Raw genomic sequence first — 17,757 nt, forward strand, 5'->3', positions numbered from 1 at the left:
GAGACGTAGTATTATGGACGTCTAAATGTGAAGTACTATCCATTGCATTTTGAATGACACCTGCACTAGTCAACTTAATTATCTCCACTATATAGAGAAAACTATGAGCATAGCCCTTAAAGTTGCCAATTGCTAAAACTTCTTCGGAGCGAGATAACATCTGTACTTTTTCCCCCTGGATATAAGTTTTCTTGATATCCTGAAAGTATGTCTTTGGAACAATTTCGTCTTAGTCCCAGAGTGTTCTGTGTGCTTGCATATCATATGTCACATTGTAAGATATCTCCCAATGTTTCAAAGTCTCCATGTGGATATTTTAAATGTACTTCAGGATTTACAACGTGGGTGATTATCACTACACATCTTCTCTCACCACAACGTTGAAAATGACACACATTCATAGGATCAAGACTATGAATTCGTCCAAAAGCCACCACTTCATTCTTCTTATATAACACCACATCCATACCCTCTGTTAGGGTGAATACCTGTTTTATGTATAAAAGTAAATTAGCAACTCAAAATGAACATTTAATAAATAATCATTGAGCTTATTATTACTTAATAACTTCTATATCAAAACTAGCAGAGAAGGCATTAACCTAAACCCTACATCCTAAACTTTAAATAATTAATACCAAAACATCTTAACCACCGTAAATCCTAAACTTCAAACATTTAATTCCTAAACCCTAAATCCTAAACTCCTAAACAATAAATCCTAAACCTTAAACCCTAAACTCTAAATCCTAAACCCTAAATCTTAAATCCTAAACCCTAAATCTTAAATCTTAAACCCTAAACCTTAACCCTAAAATACAACCAAAATTTAATGAATTTTTTTAATTTGTGCAATAGGTTGGATATATCCCCCAACTTGTTGCTTGAGCAACCGGTTGGATATATCAAGCAAGAGGTTGGGGGATATATCCAACTTATTGCACAAATCAAGAATTTTTCTTGTTTGTGCAACAATTTGATATACAATTGGGGAATATATCCAACCTACAACTGAAAAATCTTGATTTGTGCAAGGTTGAGCGATAGTTGGATATATCCCCCAAGCAACAGGTTCAACAGTTGGATATATCCCCCAAGCAACAGGTTGGAGGCCTATTGTTGGATATATCCCCCAGCCTATTGCTTAAGCAACAGGTTGGGTGGTATATCCAATTTGTTACACAAATCAAGAAAATTCTCGATTTGTGCAACAGGTTGCATATACCCCCCAACCTGGAGGCTTGTTGTTGGATATATCCCCCAAGCAACAGGTTGGAGGCCTGTTGTTGGATATATCTCCCAACCTGTTGCTTGAGCAACAGGTTGGGGGTATATTCAACTTGTTGCACAAATCTAGAAAAGGTTGGGGGTATATCCAACCTATTGCACAAATCTAGAAAATTCTAGATTTGTGCAACAAGTTGAATATACCCCCAACCTGTTGCTCAAGCAACAGGTTGGGAGATATATCCAACAACAGGCCTCCAACCTGTTGCTTGGGGGATATCCAACATGTTGCACAAATCGAGAATTTTCTTGATTTGTGCAACAGGTTGGATATACCCCCAACCTGTTGCTTGAGCAATAGGTTGAGGAGTATATCCAACATGTTGCACAAATCGAGAATTTTCTTGATTTGTGCAACAGATTGGATATACCCCCAACCTGTTCTTGATTGCACAAATCAAGAAAATTCTCGATTTGTGCAACATGTTTAATATACTCCTCAACCTATTGCTTGAGCAATAGGTTGGGGGTATAATATACTCCTCAACCTGTTGCTCAAGCAACAGGTTGGGGGGTATATCCAACATGTTGCACAAATCAAGAATTTTCTTGATTTGTGCAACATGTTGGATATACCTCCCAACCTGTTGCTTGAGCAATAGGTTGGGGGTATATCCCCTAACCTGTTGCTTGAGCAACAGGTTGGGGGGTATATCCTACCTGTTGCTCAAGCAACAGGTTGGGGGTATATCTAACATGTTGCACAAATCGAGAAAAATCATAAAATTTTGATTGTATTTTAGGGTTAGGGTTTAGGGTTTAGTATTTAGGGTTAAGGATTTAGGGCTTAGGATTTAAGATTTAGTGTTTAGGGTTTAGTGTTTATGATTATATTTTTAGGGTTTAGGGTTTAGGATTTAGGGTTTAGGGTTTAGGGTTAAAAATATAGGGTTTAGGGTTTAGCTTTTAGGGTTTATGATTATTGTTTTAAGGTTTAGGATTTAGGTTTTAAGGTTTAGTATATAAGATCATGAGCTTAGAGTGTAGAATCTAGGGTTTAGAATTGAAAATTAGGTTTTAGAATTTAAGTTATAGGGATTAGGATTTAAGGTTTAGGGATTATAACTATTATATAAGTTTAAGAGCTTAGATTATATAACCTAAGATTTAGGAAACTTTAGGATTTAAGATTTAGGGTGTAAGATTTAAGATATATAGACTATATAAAATATGCATTCTAAAGTATTTAGTTTAGATATATATAGACTATTTGTTATATGCTTTCCAAAGTGTTTTGTTTATAGGTACGATACATTGCAAAGGCTTTACTTTAAGTAAGTATAAGTCTACCTAGTCAAAGTATCCTACTGATTAGGTACAAGCACATAGGCTAAAAGCACACCGATTCATATTTTTTTACATTCATGCTGCATGGTGTATCAAAAGGTACGATCCTTTGCAAAGGCTTTACTTTAAGTACTTACAAGCCTACCTACTCAAAGTATCCTACTAATTAGGAACAAGTACATAGGCTAAAAGCACACCGATTCGAAGAAGTGATGTATGCACACTGATTAGGAACAAGTGCATGGTGTATGAGAAGAAATGAAAAAGTATTTGATAAGAAATATTCGAAGAAATATATATTCCATATCATGGACATTCTAAGAAATATGTATTCCATATCATGGATACCATGGATATCTGGTGCTTGCTAAAGTAAAAAAAATGATATGGATGCAATGATACTGTAGTCTTCTAGATTCTATGGTTTTAAATACCTACCTTACAAATACATTATCTAATTTTGCATTCTTTCGACTAACTAACAAGTATTATACACATGGAATCATGGATATCTGATGGTTACTAAAGTAAAAAAATGATATGGATGCAATGATAGTGTAGTCTTCTAGATTCTATGGTTTTAAATACCTACCTTACAAATACATTATCTAATTTTTCATTTTTCGACTAACTAACAAGTATTATACACATGGAATAAAAGCCTACATGCTAAAAGTAAGTGTGTAAATTTTAATATTTTCTTAATTTTAAAATTAATTTAATTCTTTTATTGACTACTTTTTAAAATTGAAAGATTATTAGTATATAATCCACATAATTTTAAATGTTATTAATGTATAATATTAATTATTTATATATTTATTTAAATTTATATAATAATTAATTTATATTTATATTAGTTTTTAAGTTAATAATGTATAGAAGAGCAATATATTCACTAATTCTTCATTGTTTTAAGACTAAGTATTATATAAAGCACATATGCTAGAAGATCTCCTTTCAACTTTTTTCTTAAATTAATATATTTATATATTTATTTATATAATATTTATATTAATTTATAGATTAATAATATATATTTTTAGCAAAATTATATTTTAACATTAGTTAATAAAAATTTATTATATTATGGGGTAAAAATATTATAAATGGATTTCTTATATTAATAAAGTGTAGTGAGAAGAGTTTTTTGAAAAGATTTATGATTAAATTTTGTTTTGAAGTTGTTGCGTACGCAATAGGTAGGACATTTGAGTGGTTTTGAGGTTGATAGAGATATTTGTAATAAAGTGTAGTGAGAAGAGTTTTTTGGAGGATTTGTGATAAAATTTTGTTTTGAAGTTGTTGCGTACGCAATAGGTAGGGAGGTTTGAGTGCTTTTGAGGTTGAGAGAGAAATGTATTATAGATTGTTTTTTTTTTAAAAGGAGTTTTTTGGAGAGATTTATGATTGAATTTTGTTTTGGAGTTGTTGCGTACGTAATAGGTAGGGAGGTTTGAGTGGCTTTGAGGTTGAGAGAGAAATTTGTAATAGATTGTTTTTTTTGGTTGATGAGTTTTTTTGAGAGATTTATGATTAAATTTTGTTTTGAAGTTGTTGCGTACGCAATAGGTAGGGTTTGAGTGTTAAATTTTGTTTTGAAGTTGTTGCGTACGCAATAGGTAGGGAGGGGTTGTGAGAGTTTGAGTTAAAGAGGAAAATTTGTGGAAAAAAAGATTTAATGCTAAAATGGTTTTTGAAGTTGTTGCGTACACACAAGTTTTTGAGAAAAAGACCGGATTTGAAAAAAAATTCAAATTTATAAAAACTTGATTCTTAGAATTCTTGCGTACACAAGAGGTTAGAAATGAACTCACCTCTTGCAACATTTTGAAAATTTTTGCGAATCCTGCAACAGGTTGATGAGAGGAGAGAAGCGTGGAGTGTAAACGAATGATCTTTGAATGAAAGAGAGAATGAAGAATGTTCTACTTATAGTGAACCTAAAAGAACTAAAAAAACCTTAAAAACTAAAAAAGCTGACTTGGCCTAAAAGCTATCCATTTCCTATAAAACTCTACTTCTCCTCATTCTGTCTCACAACTCTCTTATTCTCTCTCACAACTCTCCTGGAGCTCCACCACCTCTCCACTCAGGTACTCCCTCCCTCCCTCTTCTCCAACTTCCTCTCTCCCCTCCCCTTCCTCTCCCTTCCCCTCTCCTCCCGCTTCTCCCCTCCCTTCCCTTCCCTTCCCTTCCCCCTTCCCCTCTCCTCCCTCCCCAAGGCCCCTTCCCCTTGCTTGCTTCCTCCTCCTTCCCTCCTCCCGTCCCCTTCCTTCCCTTCCCCCTGCCGCTTGTCGTCGCTCCCCCCTTCCCTCCGCACCCCCTCCCTCTGCCCTCCCTCTCCCTGTCGTCCCTCCCCCTTCCCTCCCCTCCGCCCTCCCCACACCCCCCCCCTTCCCTCCCGCCCTCCCCACCCCCCCCGCCCCTGCCCCCTGGCCCCTGCCGTCGACCCCTCCGCCCTCCCGTCCCTCCGCCCTCCCCACGCCCCCCCCGTGTGCCCACCCCCTGCCGTCGACGGAAGGGGGCGGGCGCGCGGGGGGGGCGTGGGGAGGGCGGAGGGAAGGGGGGGGGCGAGCGCGTGGGGGGGGGTGCTGGGGGGGCGGAGGGAAGGGGGGGGGTGTGGAGGGAGCGCGGGAAGGGGACGGGGGGCGAGGGCGAGGGGAGGGGGGGGAATGCCCCCCCCACCTGTTGCGTGTGCAACAGGTGGGGGGGGCATCCCCCCCCTCCCCTCCCCGCCCCTCGCCTGCCCCCCCTCCCCTCCCCCCCCCGCTCGCCCTCTGCCCACCCCCCCCTTCCCTTGCCCCTCCCCTTCCCTCACCACGTGCCGCCCGCCCCCCCCCTCGCCCCCCCCTTCCCTTGGCCCTCCCCTTCCCTCACCACGTGTGCGAGGGGGGGGGCGGGCGGGCGTGGGGGGGCGTTGGGCGGAGGGCGTGGGGGGGAGGGGCAAGGGGGAGGGGGGGCGGGGATGGGGGGAGCAGGGGCGAAGGGGCGAGCGAGGGCGAGGGGAGGGGGAAGGGGAGGGGGGGCGGGCAAGCGAGCGAGGGGGCGGGCGAGGGTGAGGGGGAGGGGCAAGGGGGGAGCAAGGGGGAGGAGGGGCGAGGGGGCAGGCGAGGGCGAGGGGAGGGGCGGCGGGTGAGGGGAGGGGGGGAGGGGGAAGGGGAGGGGGGGCGTGGGGAGGGCATGCGAGCGAGGGGGGCGGGGAGGGGGGCGATGCCCCCCTCACCTGTTGCGTGCGCAACAGGGGGCAAGGGGAAGGGAAGGGGGGGCATGGGAAGAGCAAGGGGGTGGGCGGATGGAAGGGGGTGTGGGGCAGGCGAGGGGCGGGGAGGGCAAGGGGGTGGGCGAGGGGAGGACATCTGTTGCATGCGCAACAGGTGGGGATCCCCACCTGTTGCGTGCGCAATAGGTGCGGGGCAGGCGGAGGGAAGAGGTGGGCATGGGGAGGGCAAGGGGGTGGGCGAGGGGCAGGGAAGGGGACATCGCAAGGTGGCGGGCAAGGGGTGGGCATGGGAGGGTAAGGGGGCGTGGGGCAAGGGGAGGGAGCACGAGCGGGGAGGGGGAGGGGCTCACCTGTTGTGGGGCAGCAATGCCCCTCCGCCTCCCTCTCCCCGCCTGAGCCCCCTCCGTCTCTCCCTTGCCCCACACCCCCTCCTCGTCCCCGCCGTCGTCCCCTCCCGCTCCCCCTTCCCCGCGCTTTCCTTCGTCCTGTCCCGTCAAAATTAAAAAAGTTAAAATAAATAAAACTTTAAAAAAATCAAAAAATTAAATTAAATTTTAAATATAAAAATAAACTAATTAATTAAAATAAAATAATTAAAAAAGAAAAAAAATATTTTATTTTAAAAATTAAAAATAAATAAAACTTAAAAGAATATTTAATTAAAAATTTATTTAATATTTTGAGTTTGAAAATCATTGTATTTCTCATTTTTTATTTTTGATTGTTTTTCAGAAAACTATAGCTTCCATGGCTTCCACTTTTGGTTCCAAGGTGTCTTTCAAATACCTTGAACATGCTTGGTATTTTATGGAGCGCAAATCAAAGTATTTTTTGGTGATCACTTCAGAGAACATATCAAGCCCGAAATATTCTGCAGAGGCAGTAAGAAATGGTGGCATGGTATCAAACATCAATATTAAAGAAAACAATTTGATAGAAATTGTGTGCCAAGGAAAGAATGACGAGGTGGTTTACAAGTTATGAGTTACTCCGAAGCACTTCTTGAAGCCGTTACCAGATTCAATTGAGGGATTCCAAGAATTACTTAATGCCTTAGAAGCATTGAAGAAAATGTGGGATGCATTTCCAAGTGGTGGTGTTGAACCTTCAGCAGCACTAAGTATGCCATCTATAACATATAACCCTCAAGTACCGTCAATATCTGTGGCAGTAACTCCGGTAACTCCAACAAGTGTAACTATAGTATCTCCAACTGTACCTACGCCATCGACTGCTGCAACTACAGGAACAAGAAGGAGTGATCGTGGAGCAGACTCAAGTGCTATAGCTATTCCCAGAAAGAGAGCAAAAATAACTCCTACTCCATGTGGAGATCGCTCAAGTGCAGGCTATTTAAAACCAGGCGAAAAATTGGATAGCGATGAAGAGAAAGATCAGCAAGAAGAAGATACAAGTCTCGAAGACTTTTCTATAAGTGTGGCGGACTTACATCCTCCAGAGGATGAGGGATACATTTGGGGATTTTCACAATTCAGCGTGGCCACAATGCTTATTGATCGAGTTTCATTGTTCACAAATCAAAGAAAGCTCGATAAGATATTTGCACGCAAATTGTATGAAGATACAAGGAAAACAAGAACTCCCGTTGCCACTAATATCACTCTTCGTCCTATGGCATTTAAGAGACTTAAAGAAGATGATCCTACATTGCTTGATGTCACATTTCAAAAGCACGTGGACTTTCTTGATGCTTTTGAGAACTTTAGAAGGAGTGACTTTGTTCATGGAGAGGCTTTGTACCAAAGCCGATATGGGAGTGACATCGAGAAGAGATACATGCTCGCAAAGAATAGATTCTTAGAAAGATGCAGGTTTGAGCCCATTGATGGGCAACACTTTTGTGAGGCTTGCAGGATCGCCCTTGATGAGGGAAGAAAAGGAAACTTGCCACAGAGTGAGTGGATGGAAAAGTTTCAACGGGTCATTTGTCATATATGCATATTTAATGATGACTCGAAGTACATTCTAGAATCAGAGAGGCTGAATTCTGCTCCATTTAGGTTGAAAAAAAGCTCTTCTCTTTCTGAGATCTTGATAAAGGCAAGGGAGTTATGGATGGGCTGTGGAAAGCCACAAACAGTGAAGGGCAGGAGACCTACATCGGAGTACATGGCAAAGAGGACTCGGCTCTATAGATGCTTGAAAGGTGTTGTAAGCAATACGCAAGGCATACCAGGAAGGTTGAGGCAAAGGATTTGAACACCGCCATTGCAAGATACAGGGATGTTACTTGCATTGTCTTCCATGAGGACTTAGTGTTTCAGAGCATCGTGGATGTTTGCCAAGCATATGAAACAGGAAAGATATCCTTTGAGGCACCAGAGCACATTGTAACTCAGAGGAAAGAAATAAAGAAACCGATGTCTATTGTTTGGTGGAGAGCTTTAAGGTTTGTTCCAGATGCAATAACAGAAGAAGTATGCAAGAAGATCCTAAGTGGTGACTGCTTCTTTGGAAAGAAGAGCAAGCATAGCAACTTAGATGAAGTGGTCACCCGAATGATTCAAAGTGAGGCTGCTCTCTTGGCACTATTATTTTTATTAAAATCTGATGATGAGATCTGATGATGAGTTAGCTGGCAAGTCAATTGATGTGGATAAGAAGAAAGCACTTAGCCTAGGTCAACTCCTTGATAAGACATGGGCTAGAAAGTGGTTGGCTTCAATGGATGCAGATGCCACACCAACAAAGGATCTAAGAGCTAAAATGCCAAAGGTTGTTGAGACAGAATATATGGACATTAAGAAAAAGGCCTTGCAGTCCAGTACCCAAGGTAGAGCAATTGGTGGTTTAGATGATGGTTCTCCATTCAGCTTCTCTTATGATATCCTGCTATCAGAGAATTATACAAAATTTGCACACATCAATGGCATTGATACGGAGCATTTCATAACAATGAGCGGTCATGCTTGGGAGAAGCCATGCGTATTTTTCATAGATGAATTGCAAGACCTTGCAGTGTCACGGATAGTTAAACTTGTGCGGTTTATTATTGAAGGTCCTATGGTAGATAAGAAAAGATCAACGTTGGTCCTGTTCATGACAGAATCACAAAGGGATGCCCTATATGCGAGTTTGACATCTTCATTTGGGTATTTACTTTCAAAAGTATACCATGGTATAGTCCTGCGTAATCATATGACTGTCTTGGAAGGCACTGCCATTCAAGTCTTGCAGCCTTTCTTGATGTGCTTCTGATCGAGGGGTGGTGGTAATCTAATCCAAACTCCTTTAAGGACTCTCGAGCTTCATTACTTTGAGGACCATAAGGTTAAGCTTGATGCAGCAATGGTGGATTACAGAAAGCCGATGGATCCTGATGTGATACTAGAGATGACAAAGAATTTATTGAATGATGGGTGGGAAGTAGCATTGTATCGAATGGGTTTTGCTGCTGAGAAATTGCTACGCCAAGGTAGAAATGTAAATGTCATTGATACCCCCCATCAAATTGAGTTCTTTGACACATATTACAGTTGCACTACTTTCTTTGAGGAGGAAAATGTCAAAGAAGAGGGTAGTGAGTCTGAGGGTGATGATTCTAGCTCAGGTGATGATGAGGATGAAAGCTCTGCATCCGATGACTTACGGCAAGAAGAAATCCGCACAAAGAATAAGGGTGATCAATTGTCAACTAGAGTCAAGGAGGTTCCACTCATCATACGGGAAGGTTCACAGCACAAGAAGTTACAATAGTACAGCACGTCACAGGTAAAGGTAAGGCTAAAGAGGTGGAAGCACTTCCCTTAAAATTAAAAGTGAGGAAGGCACCCTTGATCTTGGATGAAGGACATGCAAGTGGATCGATCTTGGGTGAAGGATCTTGGGTGAAGGACAGCAGGCAAGTGGATCAAGCAAGGAAGCCTTACTCAAAGAAGGTATGGACGAGGCAAAGCATGACCAGGAGGAGTTACCAGGAGGCATAGATGGTTCTTCAACCATGACCTTACAGACTCCAGAGCAGCTTACTAGTCAAGAACCTAGTAGCCAGGTCCCTACTTACCAAGAACTTGGTCATGAGACTCTAGAGCAGCCTACTAGTCAGGTGCTTGGAACTGAAGAGCAAACTAGTAAGGACCTTGCTACTGAGACTCCAGTCTTAGAGCAGCCTATTAGTCAGGACCCTGGTAGTCAAGGGCCTGGCATTGAGGACATTGGTACTGAGTAACATGTTGGCTAACGGCTTTGTAATCACAAGTTTTGAACTTCTATGTAAAGCTAATATCTAATAAAAAGTTTACTACTTTTTTTATTTCTTTGCTCTCATTATTGTGTATAAAGATTGTTTATGAGGGCCATTTTATACTTAACGGTGTTTTTTAATACCAAGTGTGGTGTATATGTACACTACTTACACATAAAAGGATTTATCTACACTACCTTTCTAAGGGCTTTATGTACACCACCTTTCTAAAAGAAATGGTCATAAAGGTGTGTGCACACCACTTATACATAAAGGTGTTTATTTACACCACCTTTCCAAGAGATCTGGTCATCTATTATTGGTCATCTATTGATGTTCTTAGGTGATTATGAAGATGTTTATGTAGACCACTTTGTAAGAGAATTGGTCATCTATTATTGGTCATGTATTGATGTTCTTAGGTGATAGTTGCTCAATTCACAAGAAGTCATGAAGATGTTTATGTAGACCACTTTGTAAGAGATTTTTGTGAAGTTATGAAGATGTTTATGTAGACCAACCTTGTAAGAGATTTGGTTATGCATTGATGTTCTTAGTACTTAATCATTAAATCTTTTGTTTTGAGTTGGCAAATCTAGTTCAAAATCATTAAATCTTTTGTTTTGAGTTGGCAAATCTAATTAAAAATCATTAAATCTTTTGTTTTGAGTTGGCAAATCTAGTTAAAAAACAACATTACTAGTATATTCAAAATTTTTGGACTGTTTTTTGGTCCATTTCTCAAATTGGACTTTACACAAGTCCAAAAATTTTGAATAGTGTGTTCTAGGTTTTTGGGAGTAGATGATTCAACAGAAGAGGTTCTTGCTTTCACACTGGCCACAATCAAAGATGTAGACAAATTGATCTACTTTGACATACCTGATCTGCTAGAAGAAGCCTCCACATCTCACTCTGGATAGCAGGAGACCCATCGATCCATCCTCATTGACAAAGAGGAAGGGATCAAGCATGACGACTCCATAGTGGTAAGAAACTATGAGCTTTGAAATTCTTCTCTCTTGGTATAATTTTGCTTTATCGTCGTTCTAACGTAATGTTGGATTGTTGTAGGAGGCATTTGAGGTCGATCTCTTCTCATCTCGGCAACACCTTGTTTGTGGTAGCCTAAGCACTAGCACATTACCTCAGACAAGCAAAAGGGTGCTTTGTGGTTATCCACAAAAAGTTATTGCCATGAGGCATTGAGGACCTCTTGAAGTGCAAGGCGTTGTCACGGGTTATTGGTCATGCTGACATCAATAGGAATGCACATTTTCTCCTTGAGGTGAGCGACTTGGGAATGACTCCACGTAGTCCTCTGCTAGCACCTCACCTTTGTCCGTATTGCGGTTGTCGCTCAATGTGGTACCCTACCGTGATCTGGTGATGGTAGGAGTCGGACCTATTCCAATTGTCTCTGCAAATATGTTTGCACCCGCACCCACACCAGAGAACCCACCCACACTTCCACCTATGTCTAGAGGAGGGGGTCTCAGAATGATGCTCCGGCATGTCCCATAACCATTGAACGTTGCGACCGCATGAATGATCTAGACATCCCACTCTCCTCAGATCTCCTCCTGGAGTGTGACTAGCAAGTCATACAGCTACTCCATGTTGACAAACACTGTCCCAATAATTGTGGCCAAAAAGTGTGCCAGTGCATTCGATGTCCACAAAGGTGGTGCGGAGGCTCTCTTCATGTAGCACGTGTAACTGGTCCATAGACTCCTCCGCAGTTCGGACCTGCTCATCTAGTGTAAGAGTCAGCTGAGCTTGAGCCACCTCTGGAGGGCCGCATTTTGTGTCCACAAGACTTCATTTTCTTTCTGCAGCTCCTCTTCTTGCACTCTGATGGCCTGCTAAGTTGCCCATTCCCATGCTAATTGAATCAGATATTGTTCACCTACCTCTAATGGGGCATGCAATGATGTTGGTTGTGAGGTCCGTGGAGAGGGCATCCATGGCTGGCCACCCATAGTGACGAACATGGATCGTTGTAATGGAAGAGAACACACCACCTATGTTGGCACTATGGTCATCCCTTTTGCGGAGGTAGAGGCCACACTGATTTGCGGCATTGATATGTTCAGGATCTGTTCCCACCACTGACGAATGGATGAGCTAAATTTGGCTATGCTTCTTGTCACTGAACCAATGCTGGAAATCCCACTAGCGTGCTCACCACACTGCTTACCGAAATGGGATTGGTCACCTCACTCAATGCTATTGTCCCTGCCACACTGGTTGTCACTACTACTGAACTAGGCCAGTTATCCGCATCACTTGCTAGTGCCATCACTACAATCAATGACTGATGCTGTGTCGTAATTCCGTCGAAAGTCATCTGAGAAGATTTTGGTGGTGGCAACAGTGCCATTGACACTGCTTTTGACACCAAGTGGGAGGAGGTTGATGGAGGCAAGGGAGGCACTGGAGCTGTTGAGGTTGGAGTCACCTATGTGCGAGCTTGGGATGAACATCCACCCTCCTAATTGTGCTTCCTCTTTCTCTATTGCTCAATGCGAGAAATTATTAGGCCATCCGTCGTCACTAGCGATCTGATGACAACACCGAGGTACAAGGGCACTTCAATGTTGCCAGTTTGAAGAGAAGGTTGAGCACTTGGCCCAACTTTATCATAATGGCTTTGCCCCTTGTTGTTGCTCTCACCACTCTTGCTGAGCTGCTCCTTGAACACCATTGCCCATGCCACTGGTTGTGTCTCTGCTAGCAACAATATGCCATGGGTGCAATTTGAAATAGTATACGCCTTGGCCTACAGAAAGATAGACTCAATCACCCATCTATAGCCCTCCCTGAGATGCATGTCTACATGGTTGCTCAGTTGATACTCTCCTCATACCGCTAGCCCAAACTCTCCCTCCAAAGCTGATGCATCAGGCATTGGGAAGTCTTGTGTTTCTCCGTCTACCATCAGCAAGAAGAGTTGCTTGTAAATCAATTCCACTATTAAGGTCCTTGGCCCCCATCCAACATGTCCACATGATTGCCTTGCTCTAGTTGCCTGCATAGTTGCACTATCTTAGGGTCTCCTCAAGGTGCATCACAATTTGAGCCCAATCGATGCTTGAAAGCTACTCAGCCTCAGCATGCACAGGCAGCGAGTGATTGATCATCTCTTTGTTGTGACCATGAAGCGGTGTCACAATGAGAGTCTGCACCAACGCCATGTCCATGAGTTTGAGAGAAGAAGGAGGGGTAGGAAGGAGGTGTTGGAGGTGAGGGGAACGCTGAGGATGTCGGGGTGTGAAAGGTAAGAGTAGAAAATTGAGAGTGTGAGGGAGAAAATAGGAAATCAGCAATGTGAGAAGATGGTTGTGAATAAGGAGTATTGTTGAACTGAGCTGCTGAGATGAGGCATAGTGTGTAAATGCATGGCAGTGAAATTGAACTCAAGATCCCATTAGTAGGTACGTGCTCATCACCATAAGGAGTGAACGATCCCACCATTGGATACTATGCACTGACCCCGATCCATGGAATGAGTACGTCATGTGTGATTGGGAATGGGAATTTAATATGGCCTTCATGATGATATCTCCACAACTGGAATACATTCACTAGCAATGGTAACACCCATCCCTATAGATCCACCAAATAGAATGACGTTGATCCACAATACTGACCACTGCATCTTGAGCTTCCCCGGCATGCAGCCCATGCAACCATTAAAGAGCAAGGCCAGTTGCCCCTTTGTAAAAATATTCTTCTTCAATGCCAAGTCCACTCACCTCTTCCTTCAAGCTTGAACTATTTGGTTCAAGTAATAGCTCTCCATTCTATCTTCCTCCAACTTCTCTAGCACATGGTTGGAATTCCATGGACTCTTGCGGAAGCAACCTGTCCTCAATCGCAATGCAGAGGCTTACCACAACATATTCCATCAGTGTAATGGTATCCACCTTGAATGCCAACTTGAACGGTGTAAGACCGGTGGTGGCGACTTTGTATGATGTGCAGTATGCCCAGACTGTGGAAAGGAGCTTCTCATCCCAATCTATGTGATGACTATTCACTAGTAATGTGGTAATCTACTTGAACTGCTTATTGGAAAACTTCGCCTAGCCATTTGCTTGCGGATAATAAGAGACAATGATTTTTTGTGAATGATTATGTATAGAGTCATCATTTCCTTTACCACTTGCACCATAAAATGCTTCCCTTTGTCACTCACCAGCTCAATCGGACAGTCAAACCGATAGAACACATCCTTGTATAAGCACTTGGTTGTGGAGCATGTGGTGTTATCCCATAGTGCCCAGGACTACACCCACTTGGTGCAATAATTTGTGGCTACTAGCATGTAGCAATTCTGAGTCCGTGTAGTTACAGGCTTGAAGGGACCCATGAAGTCCAAATCCCATTTCTAGAAAGGGCCCAAAGGAAGCATTGGTTGCATTGGCATCCGATCTCGGTCTGAGGGCTATCCAAGCCATTGACATAGATCGCACTGCAGTGTGAGCCAGCGGGCATCCTTTTGTAGTGCCAACCACCACAAACCTGCTTGCAATAGTTCTTGGCCATAATTGCTCTCACAAAGTAGCCTCGTGCCATGTGCCACTCCGCAATGCACCTCCATGAGGACCGTTGCTTGCTCCTATGGAAGCACACACTAGAGTAGAACATCCAGCAAATGCCTACGATAGAGTTGACCGACCACTAATTCAAATCCATGGCTTCTGAGTGCTAATCGCTTCCATTGATCCCCATTGAGATAATTCAGCATTTGTATACCCTAAGTTACTAGTCCCTCAGATGGCTCTGCAATAGCCACCAAAACCACATTGAGGTCCACCTTTGGAAACTCATCTTCAATGCCGGTTACGGGCTCCCTTGTTTCCAAATGCAATAGGTAGTTTGCCACCATATGTTTGCCACCATATGCTGGGATCCTGGTCAATGTACTGCCTCGAATCATACTCCTACAGTAGCAATAGCATCCATCTTGCTAGCCGTCCAGTCAAGTTTTGTTACTTGACCAAGTACAACAAAGTTGAATGATCGATATGAAACGTAAAATGGCACCCCAATAGGTAGTGATGGAACTTCTTCACAGAGAAAACTATTCATAGGCCTTCATGTTCTGTCATTGAATAATTCTACTCTATCGGTGATAGTTTACAACTTGCATAATAGACTGGTTAGAACCACCCTACCTCATCTTGCTACATCAGAACACTTCCAATCACTAAATCCGAGGCATCCATGAACACATGGATAGTCTTCTCCCAATCTAGAGGGACCAAAATAGGTGCTCTGGAAAGTTGCACATTCAACTGCTGATACGCCTTCTCGCATTCTACGTAGCATACAAAAGTTTTGGTCTCCACATGCGTCAAAGCATTCAGGGGTATGGACATGTGAGCCAAGAATTGGAGGTGGTGACCATGCCATCATATCTATCCTTGAAATTGCAGGCATTCTTTTGGGTTAGCTAGTGCTGGTTATTGCTACCACCTTATCCGAGTCCACTCCTATTCCTTCAGTGCTGATCACATGCCCCAAAAGATGGCCACTTTGGATCGCAAATACACACTTTATTGGATTCAGACTGAAGGACACTCTCTGTAGTGTTGAAAGCATAGTCGCAAGTGATCCAAGTGATTGGCTTTGGCTCCAAACATGTTGAGATCATTTAGGAAGATTCTCATGAAATCTATTAAATATTCCTCAAAGATCTCTTGCATAGCACACAGAACATCGATGGTGCATTCTGCAATCCAAACCACATGATCGTGCACACATATACCCCCCCAAGCCGTAATGAAAGCGGTCTTTGGCTGGTCCTTTGTCACCATCCGAATCTGATTGTATCTGCTATACCCATCCAAAAATGAGTAGACCTCGTGCCCTACCACATCATCGAACATGGAATCCATATATGGGAGTGGAAATGGGTTAGAAGTGTAGATGCATTCAGTTTGTGATAATCCACACAAATCTACAGCTTCTTATTTTTCTTAGGCACAATCACAATTGGAGAAAGCCACTCCCGATCCTTGATCGGTGCAATGAATCCCACCTGTAGCCTCTCTAGTTTTGTCTTGACCTGCTTAGCCACATGCGGAATCATGCAGTAATGGTGCATTTTGGTGGACACGACATCCTTCTTCAGGTTAACCTAGTGCTCGTAAAACTTTGGGTCCAGGCCAGGCATATCAAAAGAGTCCCACGTAAACACATCCACAAACTGGATTATCAAGGACACCAATTCGTTCCTGAATTCCTCTTCTAGAAGTGTGCTAATCTTCATGGGCTTAGCTCCTATCAACACCTAGGAACACTGTCTCTAGAGTGTCTTCCTACACGTGCACTACCCATGTCAATCGCTCCTCAAATTCCCTCTCCTGTTCTAGGACATCTTTCATATTTAAGATCTATAGACAATAGGTCCTTCACAGGTTGCAACTGTGATTGCAATGACACTAGACCAATCCCTGATTCTGGCTAGCGATATTGTGCCAAAATTCCATCGACTGTAAATAGTGGCACCAAGTCTGGGTTGTTGCATAGAAACTTCTCTTCTTCATAGTCCTCGAGGCCATCCGCCATGTTCACTGTTTCGGCCATGATTGGTCGGACTACCCCATCGAGTGCATTGACCACTCCCATTGACATGTGGACCTTATCTCTACCTAGTCACACCGGCAATGTAGTGAGGACCCAATTTTGCTTCACATTTGCCTACCGTAACTAGGGTTCTCCCAAAAGGAAACTGTACTTTGGCCATGGCCCCTCCATGCTGAGCATGATAAGGAAAACTATGAAGTCGATTTTGGAAACCTCGATGCACACGTCACAGCATGCCCAATGGATGTATTCTTTGTTGATCAACCATTCAAACCAAAAATGGCACCAACTGCTAGTCATTCCAACCCAATTCTTTGCATGTCTGCAAGGTGATGATGTTAACCCCAGATCCACCATCGACCAATACTTGTGAAAAGCTTCGTCCATTGATGCTCGCAGAGATAACAAAAGATACAAAGCCATACTAGTTGCAAAAAGTTTTGCACAATAATATGGTCAATGTTATGATGAGACTTATGCTCTAGTAGCAAAGATGGAGTCCATACGGTTCTTGATATCACTAGTGACACTTAGTAGATGGAATGTGTACCAACTAGATGTCAAGAATGCCTTTCTCAATGGTTACCTAGATGAAGAAGTCTACACGTAACAACCAGTAGGTTATGTTGAACTAGGGAAAGAGAATCAGGTTTGCCATCTCAAGAAAAGTCTCCATGGCTTAAAGTAAGCACCCAGAATTTGGTACAACAGAATTGACAAATATTTTGCTAATCTAGGATACATGAAGTCTGATGCAGATCACACTCTCTACTACAAAGCTCAAGGGGAAGACATTACTATTGCACTTTTGTATGTAGATGGTATGTGGTTGTGACTAGAAGTAATGATAGCTTCATCAAGAAGTTAAAACAAGACTTATCTACAGAGTTCAACATGAAAAATCTTGGACTTATGTAGTATTGTCTTGGTATTGAGTTCTTGAGAGATTCAGAAAGCACCTTCATGAGTCAACTAAAATATGTTGACAGTCTCTTGAAGAAGTTTCATATGGCAGATTGCAAGATTGCAGCCACTCCCATGGAGCAGAGTTTGAAACTTGCTAAATATGTAGAAAAGCCTACAGTCAATGACAAGTACTATCGGCAACTCATCAAATCTCTTATATATCTGACTATCACATGGCCAGATATTTGTTATG

The sequence above is a fragment of the Dipteris shenzhenensis genome, chromosome 29, assembly GCF_047967505.1.
Source record: "Dipteris shenzhenensis isolate YYH24624 ecotype China chromosome 29, Dip_SZ_1.0, whole genome shotgun sequence".
NCBI lineage: Eukaryota > Viridiplantae > Streptophyta > Polypodiopsida > Gleicheniales > Dipteridaceae > Dipteris > Dipteris shenzhenensis.